Here is a 6,637-nt window from a genome sequence, read left to right as displayed (position 1 = left end):
ATAGATGATTACCACAGAACAGACACTAATGTTTACAAAGTATTTTGTGCAGTTCCCTTGTGTTTTCCAGCCTCTTACACAGTTAGCATGAGATCATGTGACTAGTTGTGGCTAGTTGGGATTAAAGTGAGTTTTAAGTGGACCTTCTAAAGCAGTTAGTAAACTATGTGTGTGATCTATCTTCCAATATCTCCTACATTGAGGATTTGGACAATGGATGGAGATCTTATAGCATCAAAATATAGAGCAACCTAAATTCCACAGTTACCACTTAAAGAACAGTTATCCTGGAGGTCTCCAAGTATGAAATGGACTTTACATAGTGAAAAATAAACTTTTCTTAGGTCACCGAAATTTGATGATATATATGCATTTGTTACCACTGCAAAAATCTTGCCTAACATGATGATTACATATTCTAAAGTTTATAGATATAGCAAGAAACGATTGTAATTCACAATTGATTTCAAAGCATCTCACACTGATATATTAAGTTCTTAAACCTGGACATGTTATCAGGGATATTATTAAGAAAAAAATTCTATTTTTCCAATCTAACATACTTCTTTAAAGTTTATTTATTTAATTTAAGAGAGAGAGACAGCATGTGCAATTAAGTACAGGGGAGGGGCAGAGATATAGGAAGAGAGACAATCCCAAGCAGGTTCTGTGTGTTGTCAGGACAGAACCGGATGCAGGGCTTGAACCCACCAACCAACCGGAAGATCATGACCTGAGCCAAAATCAACAATCATCTGATTGTTCAATTGTTCAATTAATTCAATTGTTCATCAATTATTCAATTGACTGAGCCACCCAAGCACCCTATCTAGTATATATGTATATATTTTTTAATTAAAGCTTCAGGTATTTGGAATGTTGAAGAAAATAAATACTCCTACCAGTACAACTAAAAATTCAGATAAAATAAAAGTAAAAAGATATCTAAAAAGCACTGAATCAACAGTACTTCAGGCCCATTAATCCAGAGAAAAAGAATTATAAAATGTTGAGCCCACCTTTAAGAATAGCTTTCCTCCTTGAGTATTTTGTTGTTGTTTTTGTTTTGTTCTGTTATTTTGGTGATAGGCAAAAGATAGAGAATCTATCCAGATGATTAAAACATGCACAAAAACCGGTACATCTTTTTGCAATCTCAAGGGGCTAGAAAGATACAATTGTAGTTCAGAGCTGTTTATGCCATCAGATTTGAAGAGCCAACATTGTGGGGAGAAAATAAGATTTTTAAAGGGGCATCAGTCATATTAACAGCTAGCTGACTTCTCAATAGAAATGACGGAGGCCCCAAGTCAAAGGAATGCCATTTTTAAATAACTAAGAGAAAATAACTACCAACCTGGAATTCTATACCTAATGAAACTATCCTTTACACATGTTAGCCAAGACATTTACAGACAGACAAAATTGGAAACAATTTGTCACCAGAAAACCCACCCTAGAAGAAATACTAAGTGGAGATCTCTAAGCAGAAGAATACCAATTCTATAAAACATGGAAATGCAGGACAGAATAAAAAGCAAAGCAGAAAGTAAATATATATGATATTGAATGTACAAAATAATTATTTTAATATTATGTTGTATCCAAGCTATATGCAGAATTAAAATTCATGACAATAACACAAATATTACAATGGCAATACATAGAGTTAATGTGCCTAATTTTATTATATTTTCTGATATATATTTGGGCAAATGAAAAATACTAATATTTATAGGTGTAAAATCAAATTTATAAGTAATTACATTAAATGTAAATAGGCTAAATATTCCAATTAAAAGACAAAAATTTTCAGACTGAATTAAGATAGCAATTTTTATTACATGCTGTTCAAGGCATCTATTCTAAATATAAGGGCAAAGAAGAAATGAAATAAAAGTATAGGTGGGAAAAGCACAAAATAAGAACTGTTCCTGATATAATAATGTCAGAAAAACTAGATTGAAGACAGGACTGTTGCCAGATTTAAAGAGGGTAATTTCATAATGATTACAAGATCAGCTCACTAGGCAGATATAATCATGTTAAATGTATATGTACTTAATAACATAACTAAAAATTATATAAAGCAAAAAATATCAGAACTAAAAACAGTATTAGATTAATTCATAATCAAAGAAGAAGATTTTATACTTCTCTCAATGTCTGCTAAAAGAAAATACCAATAAACATAAAAACTTGAAAAACATAATTAATCTGAAATGACATTGGCAGAACAGTGCACTCAGCAACAGAACATATATTTGCACAGCTGTCCCTCACATTTTTCCAAAGGTCACCATAAGCAAGACTCTAAAGCAAATTTCATCAAAATTCAAAAGAAATTAGTTAGATGTGCTCTTTTCCGTTGGGGAAATTAAGGTAAAAATAAATGGTAAAAGATTTGAAAACTCCCAACATTTGGAAATACCCTTGATGTCTATGCACTTAGAAAAATATATATAATTAAAAATAATCTGGTCCAAATTATAATAAAATTAGATATAATATATTTGTAGGATACAGCTAAATCTGGGCCTAAATGGAAATCTATAATCCTTAAAAGCATATAATAGAAAACTTTTTAAAAAATGTTGAAAGGCATGTGTGATACATGTCAATGAATTAGGAAAAGAACAGAAAAATTGAAAAAGTTAATAAGAGAAAAAAATGAATAATACAGACAGCAAATACCTATGAGAAGGAATCAATACAGCCAAAAGTTGACTTCTGAAAAGACTAATAAAATGACAAACCTGGGCACAAATATCAAAGGGGAGGCAAAAACCACAATTTACCATACCAGGAATGAAAAGGGGGAAAAACTGTAGATTCTACAGTAACTGAAAAACGAACAAGATAATATTGTGAATTTTTTATGCCACTACACTTGAAAAATAAAAAATGGGCAAATTCCTTATAAAACAATCTTTTAAAAGGTGACACAAGAAGTGGAATCTGAATAGAAGACAATCTATTGAATTAGAACATTTCCACAAATAAAGCTGTGAAAGACCAAGTGTGCCTTGACAATAGAATGCATAAATTATGGCATATGGCAATAATGGAACAACTATTGCCATGCATAATATAAATGAATCTCGTATGAGTAATGTTTACTGAAAGCAACCAATCTACATTCTTTCTAACTCAATCTATGTATTTCAAAAGTAGAAAGCTCACCAATGGCATTAAAAGTCAGAAAGATATTCTTTCTGGAAAGGTAGTGAAAGGGAAAGGGCAACAAGGGCCTTTGTGGGATACGGATCATATTTTATTTCTTGAACTTTGTGTTCATTATACGGTTGTATTCATGTTCTGAAAACTTATCAATGTGTTAATTCATGATTTGTACATTTTTATGACTAAGTTAGTGGTTCTCAACTAGTAATTCTCCACCCTTAGGGGACCTTCTACAATGCCTGGAGACATTTTAGTTGTCACAACTTGTCAGGAGTGCTACTGGCATCTAGTGGGCAGAGGCCAGAGATGCTGCTAAATACTCTACAAGGCAGAAGCCTCCCTAAACAAACATTTCTGGTTCAAATGTCAATGGAGCTAAGGTTGAGAAATCCTGATAAATATAGTTCAATATAAATTCTATTGAAATAAAAATCAGAAAAGAGATAACTACACAGATGTAGCCCTTACTCGGTGTGAAAGTTTAAATACAATTTAAAAGCTACCATCAAAGACACAATGTATATAGGACATGTAGAAAATTAATTATTTGAAATTTATAAAATGTGAGCACATATATTTAAATTTGAGGGAGACTAATCATAAATCAGAACTTAATTCCAGGTTTACCATTATGTATTCATTTGTAAGAATTATTCTATAAGACCAAAATTTACAGAACGTAAAAGGAAACAAATGTGTCCCAAAGCCTACACATGTAACATAGCAGTGAGCATTCATTCTAGGTCTAGATTACCTGTAAACCAAGTCAAAAGGGGAAAAGATGAAATATGTAATTATAATTGTCTAAGAAAATGGAAACACTAACTCGTCATGAGGGAAAACAACAAATACCACATTACTGACACTGAATTTGGAAGGGAATTTGTAAGGTAGAGAATTTACAGACAACACTAAGCAACAAAATACACACTAATTCCATCAAGAGTGTTGAACAAACTGCAGCATTTTTTAAAAAAAATATGACCATATGTATTTGTAATCAAATCTCAATTTAATGTCAAGACCATAGCATAAAAGATACATGAGTGAAGCCCTTTCTTGAATGGCAGTTGAGAAATGATGTAGCTGGGGTGGCTATGGGAATTTAGTACAGAGATACAGGATCCAAATCTCCACACCAGGAAATGGCAAACCAAGTAGTCCCCCGCATCCCCAATGGGACAAATCTGGTTCACCACCTATTTTTGCAGATAAAGTTTTATTGGAACACACTTATATCCATTCATTTACATATGATCTCTCTCTTCACACTGCAGTGGCATGAATGAATGGGTGCAAACGACTACATATGTCCAAACATCTAAACCATTTACTATGAGGCACTTTCAGAAAAAAATTGCTGACCCCTACAGAGTAAAGGGCTCAATACTTTGTCCATTCTGCAAGTACCAGTGATGTTGAATAACATTTTTGGGAAAAGCAGTACAGCTTGTAAAGTTAGTATAGCTAGTCCGGTATAGTAAATTCTCTACTAAGCCTTGGAGTAGAAATATTTTGTGTGATTAGAAGAAAGGATGGTAACAACTTATTGTGGAAATTGGATAGGCTTCCAAGTATTTTTTCTAAGCAGATGTTCCAACAACTTTAACATAAAAAATAATAGAGTCCTGGGACACCTGGGTGGCTTAGTTGGTTAAGTGTTGGACTTCAGCTCAGGTCATGATCTCATGGTTCATGAGTTTGAGCCCCACATCGGGCTCTGTGCTGACAGCTTAGAGCCTGGAGACTGCTTCAGATTCTGTGTGTGTATGTCTCTCTCTATCCCTCCCACATTCATGCTCTGTCTCTCTCTCAAAAATAAATAAACATTAAAAAAGTTTTTAAATAATATAGTCCACCTATCTTTTAATATAGCAATGAAACTGGGTAGGTCCCTGGATAAACAACTTTGCCCTATATTTTTTAACTAAAAAAAAAGGAAGATTGAACTAAATCAGTACTATGACAGGCAAAATTCCAAAGATGCTTCCCCCTAGGCTTTCATCTATTGGTTATTCAAACATTAATCTAGGTACTGCTTGTGAAGGGACTTTTCAGATGGAGTTAAGGTTATTAATCATCTGACCTTAAAATAGAGGTGATCCTGGATTCATGTGAACCCAGTATAATCATATGAGCCCCTGAACATAGAAAAGAAAGGCAGAAAAAGTCCTCCAGTGAGCTTTGGTAGAAGAGGAAAGCAGACAGATGAGACAGGAAAGGTGGTCAGAGAGATCTGAGATGTGAGGTTTCCATCCACCATTCCCGGCTTTGAAGATGGAGGAAGATGGCCAGATAAATAACATAATTATTTTCATTAACTAACTTTTGGATCTTAACATAGTTTTTTTTTTTTTTTTTAAATGTTTGGCTGCAAACCCTTTAATTGCTTCTTCAGGTGAAAACAATTTTATAATGTTTTCTATGGAGAGATGAAGAGATAATTTACTACCTTCCCTACAATGTTTGGTCAATTATTATTATTAATTATTATTATTGTTATGAGCAGTCTAGGAATCCTCATTTCAGCTTCAAAGCTCAATATTGGCAATGCTATATGCATTTTTAGAATTGCTTTTACATTGTGGAATAACTTCATCAACCTTGTTTTGTATATAAGCTGTATAATTAATTTAGAGAATTTTTCTAGAGACTAGATTCTCTCCCCATGTATGTGATACATTTATTTTTTGGTTTTATTTTATGGTTTTAGGTTTCTAAAATTTGTTAATATTATCATACAACCTCTGGCTCCTAGGCCGTTGGTTCATAATATTGGAACAATCAGCAATAACTTAACTATTCACAGAAGACATTGGAAATCACTTAGCTATGCCCATTACACCAAAAATAAATGTATCTACAACTTAGCTTTTCCTTAGCACAATATTCCAAATGCCCATCCTCAGATGTCAACTATTATTGAGGGAAAGTAAAAGGGAAAGGAGGCAGATGTCTTAATCGACTGCAGTTAAAGTGTCCTATTTTTCCAAATTTTAAAAATTCCATGACCAAATAAATACGTTATGGGGTTCCTCCCATGACCTTGGAAGGCCAGTGCAAATGAGGGTCCCTGAAGCTGAAATAAGCATCATTTACTTCACAGTAAAACCACTTCTGACTACATTAGATTTGAATGTAGTCATTTTTCTTTCAAAGACTCACTCTCAGTTGATATATATGATGTGCTATTCTCCATGTGCGGTGATTAAAATAAAGCCAAACCATCCTTCCAACCAGTATTGGTGAAATTGCGAATTGAGATTATTAGCACAGTCTGTGAACATATTGCCTTAATTGGGTGTTCTTACTAAATAAGTTATTTGGTCAAGAATAGTGTATTTTAGAAGTGGAGGGAATTGTCTGGATAGTTTTCAAAATTGTAAATTTTGTTAAAGGCATGATTCGTAATGGGAAAATACCCAGCTGCTTTTTTATATACCACAGTGATTTT

Source organism: Panthera onca, chromosome A1, assembly GCF_046562875.1.
Source record: "Panthera onca isolate mPanOnc1 chromosome A1, mPanOnc1 haplotype 2, whole genome shotgun sequence".
NCBI lineage: Eukaryota > Metazoa > Chordata > Mammalia > Carnivora > Felidae > Panthera > Panthera onca.
Note: the sequence above shows the minus strand (reverse complement) of the source record.